This window comes from Canis lupus, chromosome 16 (genome assembly GCF_003254725.2).
Source record: "Canis lupus dingo isolate Sandy chromosome 16, ASM325472v2, whole genome shotgun sequence".
NCBI lineage: Eukaryota > Metazoa > Chordata > Mammalia > Carnivora > Canidae > Canis > Canis lupus.
Window position 1 is genome coordinate 49,501,113 of NC_064258.1, and position 10,729 is coordinate 49,511,841.

A 10,729-nucleotide genomic window follows, 5' to 3' on the forward strand; every position below is an offset into this window, starting at 1 on the left:
AAAGCAAGTATGTCATATATGAAAGCAAGTATAGTACTTTAGTTGGTATGCGAAGCAACAACTGGAAGGGGATATTCCAAACAATACAAAGGGCACAGGTGTTCAATCATCTGCCATCTTACCAGTAAAAGGGGGGAGGGGGAAGCAACCATGTCAAACCTTGGTTTCAGCCCTTGGAAATCACTTCACAGAAATAACTAAAGTTTTGACTGTGTGGTTTCATTGCCAACATAATTATTGGACCCCTGTCTAATTATTGATGCAGAGCTGATGCTGATCAAGTGGAATTACAACGTTGAGGACAGACAGTGTTTTTTTCTCTGATGGCTGGCTTTTTGTTCCAGGCGAGCTTCGGACTGAATATGCAGTGGGCAATACAATGCAAGTTCAGCAAAACGGAGTGAGGAAACTTGCACAACACATCAATTTCATTGGTTCGGTGATGGAGGAGCGTGCCGTTGTTTGCTAACCTAAAAATGTAGGGACTCCAGAGAGGTAGAAAACTAGCAGGGCTCACTGGTGTCAGCTGCTTGAGAGAGGCCGTTCTCCTGGAATGGCTTGTGTGAGGCCATCAAGCATACTCGGTAGGGCTCACTTGGGAAATAATAGATACATTATTGATTAAAATATTTATAAATTAAGGGAGGGAAACAAATTTTAAAAGCTAGTTCGGATTCTAGAAGGGAATTATATATCTACTAATAGCTATTAACCCCTCCCTCTTCATAATTAAGGTGGGGAGGTCAGGATGCATGCTTGGGAGAATAAAACCAACTGAGTTTGCCAATGTCAAGAAAAAAATCAAATAGAACAAAAGGGAAAAAAATATGGGTCAATAGACACACTGTCATAAGTCACAGATATAATGAATAAATTACCCAAAGCAGAACATTCCAAAAAATCAGTCCCAGAAAAAGTAGGGATGCAAATTTTGTGCTTTCAGCAAGGTTATAGACGATGGAGAAACAGAAGTCCAAGCACAAGGAGAATAAAATAAATGATGTAATAATTATAAGGGGGTTTCTAACAGGGACGATTAGTGCAAGGGGAAGGTGGCTCAGAACACAAGGGACGCTCTGCTCCCTGCCTCAACAGAACAGAACGTGTGTTCCATGTTCACATTGCTATTATATTTCACTTTGGTTTTCCGAGGGAGGGTGTTTAGAAAATCCAGTTAACATATATGCTATAAATTTACCACCTAACTAGCATACTTGACACAAACTGAATAACTGCAACAAACCTGACAAAGGAAACTATAGATTTTTATAGGCAGATGGTTTGTGCAGTATGTTTCTAAATGATAGTATATAAGGAAAACATTACTATATAGACCATTTGTCAAAAGAATAAAGCTGGAAAATTGTAACTCATCATTTATGTTAATGTTCATAAAGATATTTTATAATCCTTTCTCTACTCTTTCCCCTCACATATTTTCCCAGCTATTTTGCCTCATTTATTGTGCTGTATAATGTTTATTGCACAATACATAGAGTAGTACTCCCCAGATACAAGTTGGCAACTCCGCTGGTTACACCAATCTTGTGTGCCTGAAAAATTTATGTAATACAACATCCCGCGTTTGAGTACCATTTCTGTGTCCTTCATTGCATCTTTTTATTTGCATTTAAGCCAGGGTATATTACTAAGCTAAATCACCTCTTTATTCCACTAAAGGATGTCTAAATGGTAATATTAAATTAAAACACAGTTTTGTGTTTTATGACTGTGTGCAATTTGGGTACCTCAAGATTCTGTTTCCCAGACAATGTTTAAGTTGTCTTTATGATGGACGAAGGACAGGACAATGTTAAAATTAATGAATGCTTAGTACAACTTTTTTCAAAGAAGAAATACATCATGACGCACTTTTCCATCAGGTGTTAGCTTTTTATGCTACCCTCCCCCTCCAATTAGTTACAATTAGTTTTCTAATCTGGAAGGACCTTTTAGCAAACCTGACCATAGCGCCTTTGTTATACATTCCCTGTCAGTTACTATGGACTGTGTTTCTTAGGAGCATGGCAGACGGAATGGATGTCAGTGTAGGTAGTAAATTTGCATGCTTTTAGCCAAAGATATGACTTTTCTTACTACTTAATTTGCAGCTTCAAAATAACCCAACTGTATGTTGCTAGAGGTAGAAGCAAGCCTTTTCCTAAATGAAATTTCCTTGTTTTTCTCTAAAACCCTTTCTCTACTTAATGGCACCGTTTAAATTGGCTAAAGGCGAAGGCCAACTCACATTATAACTGGAACAATGGATCCATACTAGGCTTTGTGATTTGCTCTGAAATTGCTTGTAAGGATGCCATGCTATTCCAAGGAAGGAACTTTTGGTTCATGTTTGGAGAATGGTCTTCCTGATGGAAGACCTGGGTTTATCTTCTGCTCTACCCTATCTAAGAAATCACATCATATTTCAGAGATTCTAAATTTGTGACCCCATCAGGTCATTGCCCAAGACTCTTATCTCCTCAGAAAATGATTCTGCGTTACTAGCTACACACTTATAATCTTTTCCTTTTTTAGTGGCCACCATGACAGCTGCAGGACAAGAAAATAGATGGCCTTGTCTTTTCTCCAAGGGTTCTGGTGAGCCTCCTCTATTTCCTGGCATTCTGACAGGGGTCATTGATATGTATAATTTGATGAACTGGATGTTGATTAAAAAAAAAAAAAAAAAAAGTAGGCCCTGGCAGTGACATCACGAAGACTCAATTTATTTCAATTTAAATTTTAATTCATTTGCTATTTAAGAATAGCATAGTTGGAGTTGGTATTATTGTGTTGTTAACTGTATTTGAGTGAATACAGCCACATGAAGCTATATGGTTCCGAAAACAAAGACTTAGAGTACATTTTACTTATAGAATAATTTTTACCAGGTGGGCCAGTAAATTCTTTTGAACATTTGGCTAATTCATTCAGTGAAATCAGTCAAGCTAGTATATATTAATTTGCCACATTTTGTATCCTCGTGGGACTTGTATCCAAAGGCAAACTATAATGAAGCTGTTGATAAAAATAACCCAGTTCTATGTTGTCTTATCACTGGTGATTAAGTGTGAAAGAACAGGTTGATTGTCTGACCTCCTCTACTCATTTTGAGAAGTTATATTGGAATAGAAATTCATTTTTAGGACATATCTTGCGAAAAAAATATGGACATTAAAATAGAACACTGGATTCAAGAACACGTGTATCATTAAATATAAACTGGGACTTCCAGCAGCCTTTAAAGGACAAAACCACCAACTCTGAGTTTATTTTATAATTCAGATTGGCAATTATGAAATGCATTGTCAGAGATTTTTATATTTAACGAGATTCCATAGGATAAACTTTGCAGATACTGATTCAACCTAGGAATGCGAAGGAAAGACAAAGCAAGTCTAAGTGTCTTAGAATGTGTAGGTTTGGAGAATGAGACTGGGCTAGTGCTCTGCAAAATCTACTTGTTTAGATAGATTTTTCCCTAAGCCATAGAGAGATGTTTGAGTGGGTTATCAGTCTTTTATCTTTGACATTTTATTATTTAGTTTTAATGCTAAAATATTTTATTGTACATGAGCCTAGAGGTTTTCTACTTTGATATGTTTATAAGACAGAATAATAAATAAATGATGATTTAGTCCAGTATTGATGTCAGGATTGTAGTAAGCTACATATTTTTTGAATCTTTTCCCAATTGTGACTTAGGAAAATTAGTTTCTAGTTACTTTTTTGACATCTAAATTATTAGGGAGAGAAGAGTCCCCTCCAACAGTTTTATGGGCTTTAGGTTATATAAGTAACTCCTACTAAAATGTATTTGTACTGAATGTCTCAAGTACCAAATTATGTTCTTGTAACTCTTCTACAAGTTTAATAATAAAAGGGGGCAGTGATTAATGAAGTTTATTAAGAATATATTTGAATATGATCTTGGAATTAAAGATCAGTCTCTCATAATGAAAAGTTTGGCAGTTAGTGAAACTATTCACTCTACAGGTGAAACCACAGTGGTGAAAACCAGTAAGGTAAGTCCATATTCATTTATATTCTTAAGCAATATATTTTTTTCATATACTCTCCTTTTTCTGTATTCATGTAGATTGTATAAGTGGGCATATTAGCATACGCTACCCATACCTGTTAATTGCATTTTTATTAATGTAAGTGATTTTATTATAAAGAAGACTGAGAGTGGGGAACTTTTTAATATTCAACAAATATCGCCTGTTTCCAAATAAGTTTGTAAATGTCATGACATTTGAAAAACTTCACTCTTTCATCGTGGTATAATTGACAAATAACATTGTATTAGAATCAGGTGAGAACATAATGATTCGGTATTTGTATACAGAAAGCTTCACTTTTATTAGGCCATTTCCTTAAAATCCCTGTAGAAACTATGCACAGGATATTTTTCAAAGAGCTTTGGGTTATTCTATCATCCATTTCGACTATGAATGTGAAGAATTATTTCTCCTGTTTTTGGAGAAAACCAATAGAGACTTTGTTTTCAGTGATCTAGAAAATCTTGAGATACTTTAGGGTCATATTTAAGTAGTTATGGCTTCGTATAAAAGATGAATCACTTTAAAAACTGGTCTCCTCCAGTCAATATCATCCAAACAGGAAGTCTTCAATATATCTGTTTGCATGTATATGTTTAATGTCAGGTAAAAACCTTCAACATCTCCCTTTGTCCAATAAGTGTGCAAGTGGTGATGATGTGGGGTGTAAATGATACTTTCACTGGTTCATTCACAATGTATATTTCTAGAATGAATTTTTATTTATCCCCCAAGTAAGTGCCCAGCACTCTTCTATGTTCTGAGAAGTAATGAGTAAAACAGATGAAGACCCTGCCCTCACTGAGCTTCTATTCCGGTAGATGTACAGATGTTCCCTGAGACCTAGATATATTTACCCAGTCTCCTCTTCTATCTATTTTATGTGCTATGGCATCCTGATGCTCTTATCAATTCAATGATTTTCACTTTCCAAAAACATTTGAAAACATACTTTGTGTTGAATTCTGATTTGCCACCTAAGATGATTGAAAAAGCAATTCTAAATTACTCCTAGGCATTCAGTATAAAAGGAAATTTTCAAAGATACGTTTATGGCTTAATAATTAAATCTGGGTGAATATGCCTGCTGGGAACTTCTGCAATAATAAAATAGAATGGCAGGTTCCAAGCTGCAAACAAAGAACTTTTTCTTTCAAAGATCTGAGTCACAGCATATTAGTATTTAATAGATTTTACATTTTTAAAAATGCATAATGCCAGATTTTCATGGTAAGGAGTCTTGAATTATTATTCAAGTACAATCCAAAAGAGTCTAAAAAAACAAAGAGTGGGAAGAAAATACTCAACAACGTAATTATTTCCAGAGACTCTCAGTGGCTGAAACAGTCTGATATGATTGCTCTGATCTCAATTCTAGCGCCTCCCCCTTCCTTACTCCTCTGCCCCATAAGATACTCAGAGTATCAGTCTTTTTTTCTGCCATTTACAAACTAGTGCAGATCTGGTTAAAATGTCTAAATAACTACACGTGATGCCCACAAAAGGAAATGGCCATCTGGTAACAGCATTGATTTTGACCCAAGGACCTCAGAGTGCTCAAGTTTTATGAAAAGCTAAAAAGGAAACCATAAAAGGATGCATGAATTAGCAACTTCTCTTGAGGCTTAGTGAATTCAGTCACCCTTTTCTGATAAAAACAGAAAAATGACACTCGTCAATAGTGATAAGCAACAGCTGGGGTTATAAAGATATGTAACCTTTCCAAGGGTTTCAAAGATACGCCTAAATTACTATAAAGAAGATTCCATAAAATACCTGCATTTTAAGGTCATGTTAACATGAACAGATTAGGGAATTAGACTTAATTATACATTTATATCTTTTATATCTATCAATACTTATCTCTTTAACCATCTTTAGAAGTCAAAGAAAAATAAAGTTCAACCTTCCCTCCATAGTAATAAGTGTAACTGGAAGAAATTTGCTTCTATAATGATTTTAATTCCAGAGGTCCAAGGACAGAAATGCAGCTCCCAATCATCCTCGGTATTTTCAGGCCATATAAAATCACAACACTTTAGGGTACTCTCAGAACAGTTAGGCGATTCTAATTTGTGTCCACTCTCCTCCTTCATTTCCGTCTCCATAAATAATGGATAAAGCAACAACGGGTCTTGGCTGACTTTTTAATTCTAATATACAAAAATTATCTCCTGGAAATAAATTAATGTCTATACAATAGTCTGCAAATGGTTTGAAAGTAATTTGGTGGTTGGTGGTTCTTAAGATGCTCTATGTGTTCTATTTTATTTTTGAGTCAATTTATCACTACACTTATCTATTCACTTCATCCCCAAGCTCCCATCCTACTCCCATCTCAAAATCCAAGTTCTTGTCACACTGAGGCAGAGACTCATTCATTATTTTTGGCCCTTTTCTTGGTTTGCTATCCAATTTTCTATTAATTGGTATTAACTGACATATCAACATTACAAATGCAAACGCTATGCAAATATCAAATGGAAAGCTTTTTTTTTTTTTTTTACAAGAAACACAATTGATAGCTGTGTAAATATAATAACTGTACTAGAGTTTACCTGATTCATAAAAACGGTGTGGGGGGTTAGTGGATTTTCAAGGCAATGGCTGCTTCACCCATTATGAATCGTTTTATGTTTTTATTTTATCTTTTTTTGTTTGGACTCTTAGAAAAAAATGAAGACATCACACATTCCTGCACTTAAGAGACTGTCAAAGGAAATAAAACCATAAAACCAAAATAACCTGAATTAAGTGAATAGAAAGATGCCCCTAGCTGTGTTGAAGTGGGTGAGACTGTCCTTCCACTATGAGGTTCATAATCCTATTCTGGTGTGCTCTTCCTCTGAGAGTAATTTTTAAGTTCAACATCTTTTTTTGCCAAGGTCAGTTGGTGTGCTTCTTGCCCACCATTTATCTCTTCTATTCTCCTAGTCCCGTCTCCTACCACCTATCCGTCCAATCAATTCTCAGCCCATTGCTATTGCTATTGGGTTTCCTGCCTCAGGCTATAATTAAAGCAAATTGGAAGAGGAAGTAGGGGAAATCTGACAACTAATTTTGTGTCTGATAAGTAAAATATATGCAGAAAATTTTTTTCTTGGACTCATATTCTTTTTCCTTTCCCATTTAATTTTAGATTCCTTCTGCCTTTGAGGCTTTTATGTAAGTTAGGGAGATTGATATATAAATAAAATACAGTCTGGCCATATCCCATTCATCCTACATACTCCCTTAAGTTATAGAACTGACTCTGGTGCCCAGGGAGGTCAGACCATTGGAACAATAATTTTCAGTGTAAAGTTTATTTATAATAACGTTCATTTGTCCCTTAACTGCTTTGTTGATATATAGTACAGTAGACTGTAATCATTTTACTTTATTTTATATATGTCTTCTCAGTAAACAGAACTGAGCATTCACTTCCTTTTAATCAGCCACCCTTGGAAAAATCAAGCCCATGTGACAAGAGCCATCATAATTCAGCATATTAAGTTAGAAACCCACACTATCTTACCCAGGATAGACATTCAATAAATATTTGTTAAACTGAACTGAACTTTAGAGATTATACCCTTATTAAATAACATTTGAATAATGTTTTAAATAATCACTTGTTAAAATGTTTACTCACACATTAAAGAGAATCTTCATTAACATTAATATTTAGTGGAGATTCCTGTACATAGCATATTTGTCGATTTCATAAAATAATATAGAACTTTAAAAGTATGAATCAGTCCTGATTTTATTTTTTTTAAAGATTTTATTTATTTATTCATGAGAGATACAGAGAGAGGCAGAGACATAGGCAGAGGGAGAAGCAGGCTCCATGCAAGGAGCCCGATATGGGACTTGATCCCAGGACTCTGGTATCATGCCCTGAACCAAAGGCAGATGCTTAACCGCTGAGCCACCCAGGCATCCCATTTTTCAAAAAAACTTATTTATTTATTTATTTATTTATTTATTTATTTATTTATTTATTTTATTTTTATTCATGAGAGAACACACACACACAGAGAGAGAGAGAGAGAGAGAGGCAGAGACACAGGCAGAGGGAGAAGCAGGCTCCATGTAGGGAGCCTGACGTGGGACTCGATCCTGGGACCCCAGGTTCATGCCCTGGGCCGAAAGCAGGCGCTAAACCGCTGAGCCACCCAGGCGTCCCAGTCCTGATTTTATATGGCTTTTTGCCCCATCCCCCAAATTGGATACAATCTGAATTAAAGAATCAACAAGACTCTCAGTTGTGATTCTGTCATTGGTCATTTGTACAAAAGTGATTTAAATGATCATAATGAATATCCAGTTCATCTGGGTGGTCTGCAAATCATAATCTAGAATAGGGTTTTTATGATCTTTTAAAAAGATTTTATTTACTTATTTGAGAGAGAGAGAGAGAGAGAGCATGAGTGGGGGGAGCAGCAGAGGGAGAGGGAGAAGCAGACTTCCTGCTGAGCTGGGAGCCCGATGGGGGGCTTGATACCAGGACCCTGAGATTATGAGCTGAGTCCAAGACAGATGTTTAATTTACTGAGCCACCTAGGTGCCCTGACGTTTTTTATAATCTTTATATTGTCTCCAGAAATGCCCATTTTGCACACTGAACACTGTTGTTAAGGAACAGTCAAGTAAGTATGAGAATCACAGGTCTTACCTTTTAAAATACATAAATGGCTTGAGTCACATTTTTACTTTGCTGTCTGAATAGCTTCAATCTCACAGCTTAATTTTGGGAGTTGCCTTAGTCACATGTACAAGTTATTCTAGAAGTCTCTTAAAAATTAACTGTGTTAATTCTAGAATGCAGCCTTCCATATTGTTCATAAGATTTAGATTATATTAAACTATAAAAGTGTAAAAACTATCTAAATAGTAAATTTTCTACAAATCCTGAGGAATTATAAAAAAAAAACCACACACACACAACAAAATGAAGCAACCAAAATCTATGGCAGATGGCTAGTTTCTCCCCTTCCTCCAAATGCATTTCTCCCTTCTCCCTGGGGACATAACTATCTAACCAGAAAATAAGGTTCCAGCTTCTTTAGGGGGTAGTGTGACCATGTATTTAAATTCAGGTTAATGGAATGTGAGTAGTCATCTTTCTCCAGACATTGGCTTTTCCACTTTTGTCATCAGCTGGAAGATGCACAGAGCAACAAGATGGAGGTGCTTGCTTCCCCAAATGACCCCGTGGAGAAGAGGCGCCCCACCAGCCTAGACCAGCTGACTGCCACGTGAAAGAGGAATGCATTCTGTATTATTTAAGATCTGGTGTCTTGGAGGTCCCTTCATAATTTAACTTAATCTTCACCCTACTATGTCTGTGAATGATATGGTCATAGAAGTTTCTTTTGTAATATAAAGCAATGGGAACAGTCTGGTGGCACTTTCACAGTCCTCTGAAGAGTATATTATGAACTTTCATTTTTTAGGGTGTCTTTATGTTAATAGAAGTTTCCCTTCCACTGCATTCTTTTATTGGTTCTTCACAGGAAGAAGGAGAGAAGCACAGAGTTTCTAGAGTCATTATGGGAAACACAGACTATGTCACCCTCATTAGTTATTCAGATGATGTCAATGCTCCTGACTATCTTTTGAGGTCTGATCAAATACCACTTGCTCAGAGATAATATTTTTACTTTTCCAACTAGTTTAATGATTTTTCCTTTTTATGAATGCCCATACAATTGTATCTGTACTTGGGACTTTCTGGCACTTACTGGGATTACATGTAAACTTTGTCCTCTATGAAGAGCCAAGGTTCCTCAATGAAGAATTTATATCTGACTTATATCACTGTTGAATTCACAGTATTTTGCATGTACTTAAAGCAGCATAAATATACACTGACAATAACAGTGAATAATAAATTCTCATTTATTAAATTATAAAACATCCCTTATTATGCTTAAGGAAATAATATCATGATGTAAATTGGATATAAAAAAAAAACATTCCACTCTAACCCAGAAGCCATATAAATGGACAAAAATAAAAATAATTAATGATGGTAATGTTTGCTTTCTTACCATTCGAGTTAGACACAACCAAAAGACTTAAATATCAGATGGGAGTTGTGATTCTCTTTTAAACTGAACAACATCATTTCTCTTCAACTGTTCCTAGATAAAATTTTTAAAAGGCATGAACATGACTCTACTACCAACTCTCGCTACATTATATAGTTAATCACATAAAGATCAGACTGATCTGATTTTGGTGGAAAATCTATAAGCCATTTTAAAAATCATGTCTGATATTTACTCACTGGCTATCTTATTTACTAGGCTTTATAAGATCAAATCATGTGTCACCTACCAAATTAAGGCACAGTAGATTCTTGATTGATTCTGAAGTTAACATTAGGGCAAGCCATCAAAACTGTGGGTTTTCAGTTGGTTCTTATTAGCTGACTCACAGTCTAATTAGAACATGGAAATATAGAAAACATTTTCGACTTGTCCCTAATACTTAAAAGTCTAGGAACCAGAAAGAAAAGTTTCAAATAGGCTTAGTAATGCACTTACAGATTTTATGTACTCAATTCTCAAATGCTCTTATTTGAACCATAATCTATTAAATAGGACTTAATAAAGCATGGTAAATATTTTCTCTTTCTAATATTCTAAATGCTACCTTTCACTGAGACTAAAGAA

At 35.5% G+C, this 10,729-nt stretch overlaps 1 long non-coding RNA gene across 2 annotated transcripts in view; it reads left to right on the forward strand.

The window, feature by feature from the left end:
• Positions 1-9,598, forward strand: part of LOC112675262 (uncharacterized) — a 76,368-nt gene extending 66,770 nt beyond the window's left edge. The window contains exons 5-7 of one of the 2 annotated variants that reach the window (XR_003145842.3): positions 345-584; positions 2,536-2,598; positions 9,210-9,598. This is a non-coding gene — a long non-coding RNA (uncharacterized LOC112675262). The remainder of the gene's footprint in view (positions 1-344; positions 585-2,535; positions 2,599-9,209) is intronic. The other variant, XR_004805889.2, reaches the window with a different exon arrangement.
• The last annotated feature ends 1,131 nt before the right edge of the window (positions 9,599-10,729 follow it).